Consider the following 16,889-nt stretch of genomic DNA (forward strand, 5'->3'; position numbering starts at 1 on the left):
GCCATGGCGGAACCACCTCTCAGACGTACCAGAACCACCTGCCAGAGACGCCGGAAACACGTCCTGGACAGTCTGGAACCACCTGCCGGCCAAACCTGAACCACCTGCCAAGCACAACGGAACAACCTGCCAGACACGCCAAAATCACCTGCGTGTTAGGCCAGAACCACTTGGAGGACTCTCTGGGATGACCTGCCGGGCATGCCGGAACCACCTCTCAGACGTGCCAGAACCATGTGGCGGACAGTCCGGAATCACCTGTTGGGCATGCGCAACCACCTCTGAGACGTACCAGAACCACATGCCGTGCAGGCTGGAACCACCTACCGGACAGACCGGAATCACCTTTCGGGCATGCCGGAACCACCTGTCAGATGTGCCAGAAACACGTGCCGGAGACGCCGGAAGCACCTGCAAAGCACGTTGGAACCACCAGCTCAACTCGCCTGAACCACCTGCCGGACACGCCAAAATCACCTGCCCGCTACACCAGCACCACTTCGGGGACAAGCCGGAATCACGTGAGGGGCATGCCGGCACAGCCTCTCAGACTGAACCTCGTGCCGGACACCACAGAACCACCTGCCGGACAGACCGGAACCACCTGCCGGACACGCCGGAACCACCTCTCAGATATGCCAGAACCACGTGCCAATGACCCCGGAAGCACCTGCCGAGCACGCCGGAACCACCTGCTCGACTCGCCAGAACCACCTGCCGGACACGCAAAAATCACCTGCCGGCTACGCCACAACCAGTTGGGGAACACTTCGGAATCACCTGCCGGGCTTGCTGGAACCACCTGCCGGTCATGCCAAAATCACCTGCCAACTACGCCAGTACCACTTGGCGGACACTGTGGAAACACCTGTCGGGCCGGCCGGAACCACATCTCAGACGTGCCAGAACCATGTGCATGAGATGCTGGAACCACACCCCGAACAGACGGAAAACACCTGCCAGACCCGTCTGAACAACCTGCCGAGCACGCCGGAGCCACCTGCTCGACTCGCCGGAACCACCTACCTGACATGCCAAAATCACCAGCCGGGTATGCCAGAACCACTTGGCGGACACTCCGGAATCATCTGCCGGACATGCCGGAACCAGCTCTCAGACACACCAGAACCACGTGCCGGAGACGCCGGAAGCACCTGCCGAGCATGCCGGAGCCACCTGCTCGACTCGCCAGAAACACCTGCCGGACACGCCAAAATCACCTGCCGGGTACGCCAGAACCACCTGGCGGACACTCCGAAATCACCTGTCGCGCATGCCGGAACCACATCTCAGACGTGCCGGAAGCACGTGCCGGACACGCCGGAATCACCTACCGGACAGACCGGAACCACCTGCTGAGCACGCCGGAGCCACCTGTTCGACTCGCTGGAACCACCTGCCGGACAGGCCAATATCAACTGCTGGCTATGCCAGAACCACCTGGGGGACGGTCCGGAATCACCTGCCAGCCATGGCGGAACCACCTCTCAGACGTACCAGAACCACCTGCCAGAGACGCCGGAAACACGTCCTGGACAGTCTGGAACCACCTGCCGGCCAAACCTGAACCACCTGCCAAGCACAACGGAACAACCTGCCAGACACGCCAAAATCACCTGCGTGTTAGGCCAGAACCACTTGGAGGACTCTCTGGGATGACCTGCCGGGCATGCCGGAACCACCTCTCAGACGTGCCAGAACCATGTGGCGGACAGTCCGGAATCACCTGTTGGGCATGCGCAACCACCTCTGAGACGTACCAGAACCACATGCCGTGCAGGCTGGAACCACCTACCGGACAGACCGGAATCACCTTTCGGGCATGCCGGAACCACCTGTCAGATGTGCAAGAAACACGTGCCGGAGACGCCGGAAGCACCTGCAAAGCACGTTGGAACCACCTGCTCAACTCGCCTGAACCACCTGCCGGACACGCCAAAATCACCTGCCCGCTACACCAGCACCACTTCGGGGACAAGCCTGAATCACGTGAGGGGCATGCCGACACAGCCTCTCAGACTGAACCTCGTGCCGGACACCACAGAACCACCTGCCGGACAGACCGGAACCACCTGCCGGACACGCCGGAACCACCGGCTCGACCCACCGGAACGACCGCTGGACATGCAAAATCACCTGCCGGCTACGCCGGAAACACTTGGCGAACACTCCGGAATCACCTGCCGGGCATGCCAGAACCACCTCTCAGATATGCCAGAGCCACGTGCCACTGACCCCGGAAGCACCTGCCGAGCACGCCGGAACCACCTGCTCGACTCGCCAGAACCACCTGCCGATCACGCAAAAAACACCTGCCGGCTACGCCACAACCAGTTGGTGAACACTTTGGAATCAACTGCCAGGCTTGCTGGAACCACCTGCCGGTCATGCCAAAATCACCTGCCAACTACACCAGAACCGCTTGGCGGACCCTGCGGAATCACCTGTCGGGCCGGCCGGAACCACATCTCAGACGTGCCAGAACCATGTGCATGAGATGCTGGAACCACACCCCGAACAGACGGAAAACACCTGCCAGACCCGTCTGAACAACCTGCCGAGCACGCCGGAGCCACCTGCTCGACTCGCCGGAACCACCTACCTGACATGCCAAAATCACCAGCCGGGTATGCCAGAACCACTTGGCGGACACTCCGGAATCATCTGCCGGACATGCCGGAACCAGCTCTAAGACACACCAGAACCACGTGACGGAGACGCCGGAATCACCTGCCGAGCATGCCGGAGCCACCTGCTCGACTCGCCAGAAACACCTGCCGGACACGCCAAAATAACCTGCCAGGTACGCCAGAACCACCCGGCGGACACTCCGAAATCACCTGTCGCACATGCCGGAACCACCTCTCAGTCGTGCCGGAAGCACGTGCCGGACACCCCGGAATCACCTACCGGACAGACCGGAACCACCTGCCGAGGACGCCGGAGCCACCTGTTCAACTCGCTGGAACCACCTGCCGGACAGGCCAATATTAAATGCTGGCTATGCCAGAACCACCTGGGGGACGGTCCAGAATCACCTGCCAGCCATGGCGGAACCACCTCTCAGACGTACCAGAACCACCTGCCGGAGAAGCTGGAAACACGTCCTGGACAGTCTGGAACCACCTGCCGGCCAAGCCTGAACCACCTGCCAAGCACAACGGAACAACCTGCCAGACACGCCAAAATCACCTGCGTGTTATGCCAGAACCACTTGGAGGAATCTCTGGGATGACCTGCCGGGCATGCCGGAACCACCTCTCAGACGTGCCAGAACCATGTGGCGGACAGTCCGGAATCACCTGTTGGGCATGCGCAACCACCTCTGAGACGTACCAGAACCACATGCCGTGCAGGCTGGAACCACCTACCGGACAGACCGGAATCACCTTTCGGGCATGCCGGAACCACCTGTCAGATGTGCCAGAAACACGTGCCGGAGACGCCGGAAGCACCTGCCAAGCACGTTGGAACCACCTGCTCAACTCGCCTGAACCACCTGCCGGACATGCCAAAATCACCTGCCGACTATGCCAGAACCACTTGGCGAACACTCCGGAATCACTTGCCGGGCATGCAGGAACCACCTCTCAGACATGCCAGAACCCCGTGCCAATGACCCCGGAAGCACCAGCCGAGCACGCCGGAACCACCTGCTCGACTCGCCAGAACCACCTGCCGATCACGCAAAAATCACCTGCCGGCTACGCCACAACCAGTTGGTGAACACTTTGGAATCACCTGCCAGGCTTGCTGGAACCACCTGCCGGTCATGCCAAAATCACCTGCCAACTACGCCAGAACCGCTTGGCGGACGCTGCGGAAACACCTGTCGGGCCGGCCGGAACCACATCTCAGACGTGCCAGAAACGTGTTCAAGAGATGCCGGAACCACACCCCGAACAGACGGATACCACCTGCCAGAACCGCCTGAACCACCTGCCGAGCACGCCGGAACCACCTGCTCGACTCACCGGTACCACCTCCCTGACACGCCAAAATCACCTGCTGGGTATGCCAGAACCACTTGGCGGACACTCCGGAATCATCTGCCGGACATGCCGGAACCAGCTCTCAGACACAGCAGAACCAAGTGCCGGAGACGCCGGAAGCACCTGCCAAGCATGCCGGAGCCACCTGCTCGACTCGCCAGAACCACCTGCCGGACACGCCAAAATCACCTGCCCGCAACACCAGCACCAATTCGGGGACAAGCCGGAATCACGTGAGGGGCATGCCGGCACAGCCTCTCAGACTGAACCTCGTGCCGGACACCACAGAACCACCTGCCGGACAGACCGGAACCACCTGCCGGACACGCCGGAAACACCGGCTCGACCCGCCGGAACGACCGCTGGACATGCAAAATCACCTGCCGGCTACGCCGGAAACACTTGGCGAACACTCCGGAATCACCTGCCGGGCATGCCGGAACCACCGCTCAGATATGCCAGAACCACGTGCCAATGACCCCGGAAGCACGTGCCGAGCACGCCGGAACCACCTGCTCGACTCGCCAGAACCACCTGCCGGACACGCAAAAATCACCTGCCGGCTACGCCACAACCAGTTGGGGAACACTTCGGAATCACCTGCCGGGCTTGCTGGAACCACCTGCCGGTCATGCCAAAATCACCTGCCAACTACGCCAGTACCACTTGGCGGACACTCTGGAAACACCTGTCGGGCCGGCCGGAACCACATCTCAGACGTGCCAGAACCATGTGCATGAGATGGTGGAACCACAACGCGAACAGACGGAAAACACCTGCCAGACCCGTCTGAACAACCTGCCGAGCACGCCGGAGTCACCTGCTCGACTCGCCGGAACCACCTACCTGACATGCCAAAATCACCAGCCGGGTATGCCAGAACCACTTGGCGGACACTCCGGAATCATCTGCCGGACATGCCGGAACCAGCTCTCAGACACACCAGAACCACGTGCCGGAGACGCCGGAAGCACCTGCCGAGCATGCCGGAGCCACCTGCTCGACTCGCCAGAAACACCTGCCGGACACGCCAAAATCACCTGCCGGGTACGCCAGAACCACCTGGCGGACACTCCGAAATCACCTGTCGCGCATGCCGGAACCACATCTCAGACGTGCCGGAAGCACGTGCCGGACACGCCGGAATCACCTACCGGACAGACCGGAACCACCTGCTGAGCACGCCGGAGCCACCTGTTCGACTCGCTGGAACCACCTGCCGGACAGGCCAATATAAACTGCTGGCTATGCCAGAACCACCTGGGGGACGGTCCGGAATCACCTGCCAGCCATGGCGGAACCACCTCTCAGACGTACCAGAACCACCTGCCAGAGACGCCGGAAACACGTCCTGGACAGTCTGGAACCACCTGCCGGCCAAACCTGAACCACCTGCCAAGCACAACGGAACAACCTGCCAGACACGCCAAAATCACCTGCGTGTTAGGCCAGAACCACTTGGAGGACTCTCTGGGATGACCTGCCGGGCATGCCGGAACCACCTCTCAGACGTGCCAGAACCATGTGGCGGACAGTCCGGAATCACCTGTTGGGCATGCGCAACCACCTCTGAGACGTACCAGAACCACATGCCGTGCAGGCTGGAACCACCTACCGGACAGACCGGAATCACCTTTCGGGCATGCCGGAACCACCTGTCAGATGTGCCAGAAACACGTGCCGGAGACGCCGGAAGCACCTGCAAAGCACGTTGGAACCACCAGCTCAACTCGCCTGAACCACCTGCCGGACACGCCAAAATCACCTGCCCGCTACACCAGCACCACTTCGGGGACAAGCCTGAATCACGTGAGGGGCATGCCGGCACAGCCTCTCAGACTGAACCTCGTGCCGGACACCACAGAACCACCTGCCGGACAGACCGGAACCACCTGCCGGACACGCCGGAACCACCTCTCAGATATGCCAGAACCACGTGCCAATGACCCCGGAAGCACCTGCCGAGCACGCCGGAACCACCTGCTCGACTCGCCAGAACCACCTGCCGGACACGCAAAAATCACCTGCCGGCTACGCCACAACCAGTTGGGGAACACTTCGGAATCACCTGCCGGGCTTGCTGGAACCACCTGCCGGTCATGCCAAAATCACCTGCCAACTACGCCAGTACCACTTGGCGGACACTGTGGAAACACCTGTCGGGCCGGCCGGAACCACATCTCAGACGTGCCAGAACCATGTGCATGAGATGCTGGAACCACACCCCGAACAGACGGAAAACACCTGCCAGACCCGTCTGAACAACCTGCCGAGCACGCCGGAGCCACCTGCTCGACTCGCCGGAACCACCTACCTGACATGCCAAAATCACCAGCCGGGTATGCCAGAACCACTTGGCGGACACTCCGGAATCATCTGCCGGACATGCCGGAACCAGCTCTCAGACACACCAGAACCACGTGCCGGAGACGCCGGAAGCACCTGCCGAGCATGCCGGAGCCACCTGCTCGACTCGCCAGAAACACCTGCCGGACACGCCAAAATCACCTGCCGGGTACGCCAGAACCACCTGGCGGACACTCCGAAATCACCTGTCGCGCATGCCGGAACCACATCTCAGACGTGCCGGAAGCACGTGCCGGACACGCCGGAATCACCTACCGGACAGACCGGAACCACCTGCCGAGCACTCCGGAGCCACCTGTTCGACTTGCTGGAACCACCTGCCGGACAGGCCAATATCAACTGCTGGCTATGCCAGAACCACCTGGGGGACGGTCCGGAATCACCTGCCAGCCATGGCGGAACCACCTCTCAGACGTTCCAGAACCACCTGCTGGAGACGCCGGAAACACGTCCTGGACAGTCTGGAACCACCTGCCGGCCAAGCCTGAACCACCTGCCAAGCACAACGGAACAACCTGCCAGACACGCCAAAATCACCTGCGTGTTATGCCAGAACCACTTGGAGGACTCTCTGGGATGACCTGCCGGGCATGCCGGAACCACCTCTCAGACGTGCCAGAACCATGTGGCGGACAGTCCGGAATCACCTGTTGGGCATGCGCAACCACCTCTGAGACGTACCAGAACCACATGCCGTGCAGGCTGGAACCACCTACCGGACAGACCGGAATCACCTTTCGGGCATGCCGGAACCACCTGTCAGATGTGCCAGAAACACGTGCCGGAGACGCCGGAAGCACCTGCCAAGCACGTTGGAACCACCTGCTCAACTCGCCTGAACCACCTGCCGGACATGCCAAAATCACCTGCCGACTATGCCAGAACCACTTGGCGAACACTCCGGAATCACTTGCCGGGCATGCAGGAACCACCTCTCAGACATGCCAGAACCCCGTGCCAATGACCCCGGAAGCACCAGCCGAGCACGCCGGAACCACCTGCTCGACTCGCCAGAACCACCTGCCGATCACGCAAAAATCACCTGCCGGCTACGCCACAACCAGTTGGTGAACACTTTGGAATCACCTGCCAGGCTTGCTGGAACCACCTGCCGGTCATGCCAAAATCACCTGCCAACTACGCCAGAACCACTTGGCGGACCCTCGGAAACACCTGTCGGGCCGGCCGGAACCACATCTCAGACGTGCCAGAAACGTGTTCATGAGATGCTGGAACCACACCCCGAGCAAACGGATACCACCTGCCAGAACCGCCTGAACCACCTGCTGAGCACGCCGGAACCACCTGCTCGACTCACCGGTACCACCTCCCTGACACGCCAAAATCACCTGCTGGGTATGCCAGAACCACATGGGGGACACTCCGGAATCATCTGCCGTGCATGCCGGAACCAGCTCTCAGACACACCAGAACCAAGTGCCGGAGACGCCGGAAGCACCTGCCGAGCATGCCGGAGCCACCTGCTCGACTCGCCAGAAACACCTGCCGGACACGCCAAAATCAGCTGCCGGGTATGCCAGAACCACCTGGCGGACACTACGGAATCACCTGCCGCGCATGCCGGAACCACCTCTCAGACGTGCCGGAAGCACGTGCCAGACACGCCAGAAACACCTACTGGACAGACCGGAACCACCTGCCAAGAACGCCGGAGCCACCTGTTCGACTCGCTGGAATCACCTGCCGGACAGGCCAATATCAACTGCTGGCTATGCCAGAACCACCTGGGGGACAGTCCGGGATCACCTGCCAGCCATGGCGGAACCACCTCTCAGACGTACCAGAACCACCTGCCGGAGAAGCTGGAAACACGTCCTGGACAGACTGGAACCACGTGACGGCCATGCCTGAACCACCTGCCGAGCACGGAGGAACCACCTGCCGGACACGCCAAAATCACCTGCGGGCTACGCCAGAACCACTTGGACGACTCTCCGAAATGACCTGCCGGGCAAGTTGGAACCACCTCTCAGACGTGCCAGAAGCACGTGGCGGACAGTCCGGAATCACCTGTTGGGCATACGCAACCACCTCTGAGACGTACCAGAACCACGTGCCGTACACGCCGGAACCACCTACCGGAAAGACCGGAATCAACTTTTGGGCATGCCGGAACCACCAGTCAGATGTGCCAGAAACACGTGCCGGAGACGCCGGAAGCACCTGCCGAGCACGTCGCAACCACCTGCTCAACTCGCCGGAACCACCTGCCGGACAGGCCAAAATCACCTGCCCGCAACACCAGCACCAATTCGGGGACAAGCCGGAATCACGTGAGGGGCATGCCGGCACAGCCTCTCAGACTGAACCTCGTGCCGGACACCACAGAACCACCTGCCGGACAGACCGGAACCACCTGCCGGACACGCCGGAACCACCGGCTCGACCCGCCGGAACGACCGCTGGACATGCAAAATCACCTGCCGGCTACGCCGGAAACACTTGGCGAACACTCCGGAATCACCTGCCGGGCATGCCGGAACCACCTCTCAGACATGCCACAACCACGTGCCAATGACCCCGGAAGCACCTGCCGAGCACGCCGGAACCACCTGCTCGACTCGCCAGAACCACCTGTCGGACACGCAAAAATCACCTGCCGGCTACGCCACAACCAGTTGGGGAACACTTCGGAATCACCTGCCGGGCTTGCTGGAACCACCTGCCGGTCATGCCAAAATCACCTGCCAACTACGCCAGTACCACTTGGCGGACACTCTGGAAACACCTGTCGGGCCGGCCGGAACCACATCTCAGACGTGCCAGAACCATGTGCATGAGATGCTGGAACCACACCCCGAAGAGACGGAAAACACCTGCCAGACCCGTCTGAACAACCTGCCGAGCACGCCGGAGCCACCTGCTCGACTCGCCGGAACCACCTACCTGACATGCCAAAATCACCAGCCGGGTATGCCAGAACCACTTGGCGGACACTCCGGAATCATCTGCCGGACATGCCGGAACCAGCTCTCAGACACACCAGAACCACGTGCCGGAGACGCCGGAAGCACCTGCCGAGCATGCCGGAGCCACCTGCTCGACTCGCCAGAAACACCTGCCGGACACGCCAAAATCACCTGCCGGGTACGCCAGAACCACCTGGCGGACACTCCGAAATCACCTGTCGCGCATGCCGGAACCACCTCTCAGACGTGCCGGAAGCACGTGCCGGACACGCCGGAATCACCTACCGGACAGACCGGAACCACCTGCCGAGCACGCCGGAGCCACCTGTTCGACTCGCTGGAACCACCTGCCGGACAGGCCAATATCAACTGCTGGCTATGCCAGAACCACCTGGGGGACGGACCGGAATCACCTGCCAGCCATGGCGGAACCACTTCTCAGACGTACCAGAACCACCTGCCGGAGAAGCTGGAAACACGTCCTGGACAGACTGCAACCACGTGACGGCCATGCCTGAACCACCTTCCGAGCACTGCGGAACCACCTGCCGGACACGCCAAAATCACCTGCGGGCTACGCCAGAACCACTTGGACGACTCTCCGAAATGACCTGCAGGGCATGTTGGAACCACCTCTCAGACGTGCCAGAAGCACCTGCCGGACAAGCTGGAAACACGTCCTGGACAGTCTGGAACCACCTGCCGGCCAAGCCTGAACCACCTGCCAAGCACAACGGAACAACCTGCCAGACACGCCAAAATCACCTGCGTGTTATGCCAGAACCACTTGGAGGACTCTCTGGGATGACCTGCCGGGCATGCCGGAACCACCTCTCAGACGTGCCAGAACCATGTGGCGGACAGTCCGGAATCACCTGTTGGGCATGCGCAACCACCTCTGAGACGTACCAGAACCACATGCCGTGCAGGCTGGAACCACCTACCGGACAGACGGGAATCACCTTTCGGGCATGCCGGAACCACCTGTCAGATGTGCCAGAAACACGTGCCGGAGACGCCGGAAGCACCTGCCAAGCACGTTGGAACCACCTGCTCACTCGCCTGAACCACCTGCCGGACATGCCAAAATCACCTGCCGACTATGCCAGAACCACTTGGCGAACACTCCGGAATCACTTGCCGGGCATGCAGGAACCACCTCTCAGACATGCCAGAACCCCGGGCCAATGACCCCGGAAGCACCAGCCGAGCACGCCGGAACCACCTGCTCGACTCGCCAGAACCACCTGCCGATCACGCAAAAATCACCTGCCGGCTACGCCACAACCAGTTAGTGAACACTTTGGAATCACCTGCCAGGCTTGCTGGAACCACCTGCCGGTCATGCCAAAATCACCTGACAACTACGCCAGAACCGCTTGGCGGACACTGCGGAAACACCTGTCGGGCCGGCCGGAACCACATCTCAGACGTGCCAGAAACGTGTTCATGAGATGCTGGAACCACACCCCGAACAGACGGATACCACCTGCCAGAACCGCCTGAACCACCTGCTGAGCACGCCGGAACCACCTGCTCGACTCACCGGTACCAGCTCCCTGAAACGCCAAACTCACCTGCTGGGTATGCCAGAACCACTTGGCGGACACTGCGGAATCATCTGCCGGACATGCCGGAACCAGCTCTCAGACACACCAGAATCAAGTGCCGGAGACGCCGGAAGCACCTGCCGAGCATGCCGGAGCCACCTGCTCGACTCGCCAGAAACACCTGCCGGACACGCAAAAATCAGCTGCCGGGTATGCCAGAACCACCTGGCGGACACTACGGAATCACCTGCCGCGCATGACGGAACCACCTCTCAGACGTGCCGGAAGCACGTGCCAGACACGCCGGAAACATCTACCGGACAGACCGGAACCACCTGCCAAGAACGCCGGAGCCACCTGTTTGACTCGCTGGAACCACCTGCCGGACAGGCCAATATCAACTGCTGGCTATGCCAGAACCACCTGGGGGACAGTCCGGGATCACCTGCCAGCCATGGCGGAACCACCTCTCAGACGTACCAGAACCACCTGCCGGAGAAGCTGGAAACACGTCCTGGACAGACTGGAACCACGTGACGGCCATGCCTGAACCACCTGCCGAGCACGGCGGAACCACCTGCCGGACACGCCAAAATCACCTGCGGGCTACGCCAGAACCACTTGGACGACTCTCCGAAATGACCTGCCGGGCATGTTGGAACCACCTCTCAGACGTGCCAGAAGCACGTGGCGGACAGTCCAGAATCACCTGTTGGGCATACGCAACCACCTCTGAGACGTACCAGAACCACGTGCCGTGCACGCCGGAACCACCTACCGGACAGACCGGAATCAACTTTTGGGCATGCCGGAACCACCAGTCAGATGTGCCAGAAACACATGCCGGAGACGCCGGAAGCACCTGCCGAGCACGTCGCAACCACCTGCTCAACTCGCCTGAACCACCTGCCGGACACGCCAAAATCACCTGCCCGCTACACCAGCACCACTTCGGGGACAAGCCGGAATCACGTGAGGGGCATGCCGGCACAGCCTCTCAGACTGAACCTCGTGCCGGACACCACAGAACCACCTGCCGGACAGACCGGAACCACCTGCCGGACACGCCGGAAACACCGGCTCATATCCGCCGGAACGACCGCTGGACATGCAAATTCACCTGCCGGCTACGCCGGAAACACTTGGCGAACACTCCGGAATCACCTGCCGGGCATGCCGGAACCACCTCTCAGATATGCCAGAACCACGTGCCAATGACCCCGGAAGCACCTGCCGAGCACGCCGGAACCACCTGCTCGACTCGCCAGAACCACCTGCCGGACACGCAAAAATCACCTGCCGGCTACGCCACAACCAGTTGGGGAACACTTCGGAATCACCTGCCGGGCTTGCTGGAACCACCTGCCGGTCATGCCAAAATCACCTGCCAACTACGCCAGTACCACTTGGCGGACACTGTGGAAACACCTGTCGGGCCGGCCGGAACCACATCTCAGACGTGCCAGAACCATGTGCATGAGATGCTGGAACCACACCCCGAACAGACGGAAAACACCTGCCAGACCCGCCTGAACAACCTGCCGAGCACGCCGGAGCCACCTGCTCGACTCGCCGGAACCACCTACCTGACATGCCAAAATCACCAGCCGGGTATGCCAGAACCACTTGGCGGACACTCCGGAATCATCTGCCGGACATGCCGGAACCAGCTCTCAGACACACCAGAACCACGTGCCGGAGACGCCGGAAGCACCTGCCGAGCATGCCGGAGCCACCTGCTCGACTCGCCAGAAACACCTGCCGGACACGCCAAAATCACCTGCCGGGTATGCCAGAACCACCTGGCGGACTCAACGGAATCACCTGCCGCGCATGCCGGAACCACCTCTCAGACGTTCTGGAAGCACGTGCCAGACACGCCGGAACCACCTACCGGACAGACCGGAATCAACTTTTGGGCATGCCGGGACCACCAGTCAGATGTGCCAGAAACACGTGCCGGAGACGCCGGAAGCACCTGCCGAGCACGTCGCAACCACCTGCTCAACTCGCCTGAACCACCTGCCGGACACGCCAAAATCACCTGCCCGCTACACCAGCACCACTTCGGGGACAAGCCGGAATCACGTGAGGGGCATGCCGGCACAGCCTCTCAGACTGAACCTCGTGCCGGACACCACAGAACCACCTGCCGGACAGACCGGAACCACCTGCCGGACACGCCGGAACTACCGGCTCGACCCGCCGGAACGACCGCTGGGCATGCAAAATCACCTGCCGGCTACGCCGGAAACACTTGGCGAACACTCCGGAATCACCTGCCGGGCATGCCGGAACCACCTGCTCGACTCGCCAGAACCACCTGCCGGACACGCCAAAATCACCTGCCCCCTACACCAGCACCACTTCGGGGACAAGCCGGAATCACGTGAGGGGCATGCCGGCACAGCCTTTCAGACTGAACCTCGTGCCGGACACCACAGAACCACCTGCCGGACAGACCGGAACCACCTGCCGGACATGCCAAAATCACCTGCCGACTATGCCAGAACCACTTGGCGAACACTCTGGAATCACTTGCCGGGCATGCAGGAACCACCTCTCAGACATGCCAGAACCCCGTGCCAATGACCCCGGAAGCACCAGCCGAGCACGCCGGAACCACCTGCTCGACTCGCCAGAACCACCTGCCGATCACGCAAAAATCACCTGCCGGCTACGCCACAACCAGTTGGGGAACACTTCGGAATCACCAGCCGGGCTTGCTGGAACCACCTCCCGGTCATGCCAAAATCACCTGCCAACTACGCCAGTACCGCTTGGCGGACACTGTGGAAACACCTGTCGGGCCGGCCGCAACCACATCTCAGACGTGCCAGAAACATGTTCATGAGATGCTGGAACCACACTCCGAACAGACGGATACCACCTGCCAGAACCGCCTGAACCACCAGCTGAGCACGCCGGAACCACCTGCTCGACTCACCGGTACCACCTCCCTGACACGCCAAAATCACCTGCTGGGTATGCCAGAACCACTTGGCGGACACTCCGGAATCATCTGCCGGACATGCCGGAACCAGCTCTCAGACACACCAGAACCACGTGCCGTAGACGTGGGAAGCACCTGCCGAGCATGCCGGAGCCACCTGCTCGACTCGCCAGAAACACCTGCCGGACACGCCAAAATCACCTGCCGGGTATGCCAGAACCACCTGGCGGACACTACGGAATCACCTGCCGCGCATGCCGGAACCACCTCTCAGACGTGCCGGAAGCACGTGCCAGACACGCCGGAAACACCTACCGGACAGACCTGAACCACCTGCCGAGAACGCCGGAGCCACCTGTTCGACTCGCTGGAACCACCTGCCGGACAGGCCAATATCAACTGCTGGCTATGCCAGAACCACCTGGGGGACAGTCCGGGATCACCTGCCAGCCATGGCGGAACCACCTCTCAGACGTACCAGAACCACCTGCAGGAGAACCTGGAAACACGTCCTGGACAGACTGGAACCACGTGACGGCCATGCCTGAACCACCTGCCGAGCACGGCGGAACCACCTGCCGGACACGCCAAAATCACCTGCGGGCTACGCCAGAACCACTTGGACGACTCTCCGAAATGACCTGCCGGGCATGTTGGAACCACCTCTCAGACGTGCCAGAAGCACGTGGCGGAGAGTTCGGAATCACCTGTTGGGCATACGCAACCACCTCTGAGACGTACCAGAACCACGTGCCGTGCACGCCGGAACCACCTACCGGACAGACCGGAATCAACTTTTGGGCATGCCGGAACCACCAGTCAGATGTGCCAGAAACACGTGCCGGAGACGCCGGAAGCACCTGCCGAGCACGTCGCGACCACCTGCTCAACTCGCCTGAACCACCTGCCGGACACGCCAAAATCACCTGCCCTCTACGCCAGCACCACTTCGGGGACAAGACGGAATCACGTGAGGGGCATGCCGGCACAGCCTCTCAGACTGAACCTCGTGCCGGACACCACAGAACCACCTGCCGGACAGACCGGAACCACCTGCCGGACACGCCGGAACCACCGGCTCAACCCGCCGGAACGACCGCTGGACATGCAAAATCACCTGCCGGCTACGCCGGAAACACTTGGCGAACACTCCGGAATCACCTGCCGGGCATGCCGGAACCACCTCTCAGATATGCCAGAACCACGTGCCAATGACCCCGGAAGCACCTGCCGAGCACGCCGGAACCACCTGCTCGACTCGCCAGAACCACCTGCCGGACACGCAAAAATCACCTGCCGGCTACGCCACAACCAGTTGGGGAACACTTCGGAATCACCTGCCGGGCTTGCTGGAACCACCTGCCGGTCATGCCAAAATCAGCTGCCAACTACGCCAGTACCACTTGGCGGACACTGTGGAAACACCTGTCGGGCCGGCCGGAACCACATCTCAGACGTGCCAGAACCATGTGCATGAGATGCTGGAACCACACCCCGAACAGACGGAAAACACCTGCCAGACCCGTCTGAACAACCTGCCGAGCACGCCGGAGCCACCTGCTCGACTCGCCGGAACCACCTACCTGACATGCCAAAATCACCAGCCGGGTATGCCAGAACCACTTGGCGGACACTCCGGAATCATCTGCCGGACATGCCGGAACCAGCTCTCAGACACACCAGAACCACGTGCCGGAGACGCCGGAAGCACCTGCCGAGCATGCCGGAGCCACCTGCTCGACTCGCCAGAAACACCTGCCGGACACGCCAAAATCACCTGCCGGGTACGCCAGAACCACCTGGCGGACACTCCGAAATCACCTGTCGCGCATGCCGGAACCACCTCTCAGACGTGCCGGAAGCACGTGCCGGACACGCCGGAATCACCTACCGGACAGACCGGAACCACCTGCCGAGCACGCCGGAGCCACCTGTTCGACTCGCTGGAACCACCTGCCGGACAGGCCAATATCAACTGCTGGCTATGCCAGAACCACCTGGGGGACGGTCCGGAATCACCTGCCAGCCATGGCGGAACCACCTCTCAGACGTACCAGAACCACCTGCCGGACAAGCTGGAAACACGTCCTGGACAGTCTGGAACCACCTGCCGGCCAAGCCTGAACCACCTGCCAAGCACAACGGAACAACCTGCCAGACACGCCAAAATCACCTGCGTGTTATGCCAGAACCACTTGGAGGACTCTCTGGGATGACCTGCCGGGCATGCCGGAACCACCTCTCAGACGTGCCAGAACCATGTGGCGGACAGTCCGGAATCACCTGTTGGGCATGCGCAACCACCTCTGAGACGTACCAGAACCACATGCCGTGCAGGCTGGAACCACCTACCGGACAGACCGGAATCACCTTTCGGGCATGCCGGAACCACCTGTCAGATGTGCCAGAAACACGTGCCGGAGACGCCGGAAGCACCTGCCAAGCACGTTGGAACCACCTGCTCAACTCGCCTGAACCACCTGCCGGACATGCCAAAATCACCTGCCGACTATGCCAGAACCACTTGGCGAACACTCCGGAATCAGTTGCCGGGCATGCAGGAACCACCTCTCAGACATGCCAGAACCCCGTGCCAATGACCCCGGAAGCACCAGCCGAGCACGCCGGAACCACCTGCTCGACTCGCCAGAACCACCTGCCGATCACGCAAAAATCACCTGCCGGCTACGCCACAACCAGTTGCTGAACACTTTGGAATCACCTGCCAGGCTTGATGGAACCGCCCGCCGGTCATGCCAAAATCACCTTCCAACTATGCCAGAACCGCTTGGCGGACACTGCGGAAACACCTGTCGGGCCGGCTGGAACCACATCTCAGACGTGCCAGAAACGTGTTCATGAGATGCTGGAACCACACCCCGAACAGTTCAGATACCACCTGCCAGAACCACCTGAACCGCCTGTTGAGCACGCCGGAAAAACCTGCTCGACTCACCGGGACCACCTCCCTGACACGCCAAAATCTCCTGCTGGGTATGCCAGAACCACTTGGCGGACACTGCGGAATCATCTGCCGGACATGCCGGAACCAGCTCTCAGACACACCAGAACCACGTGACGGAGACACCGGAAGCAC

Source organism: Equus caballus, chromosome 8 (assembly GCF_041296265.1).
Source record: "Equus caballus isolate H_3958 breed thoroughbred chromosome 8, TB-T2T, whole genome shotgun sequence".
In the NCBI taxonomy this organism is placed as follows: domain Eukaryota; kingdom Metazoa; phylum Chordata; class Mammalia; order Perissodactyla; family Equidae; genus Equus; species Equus caballus.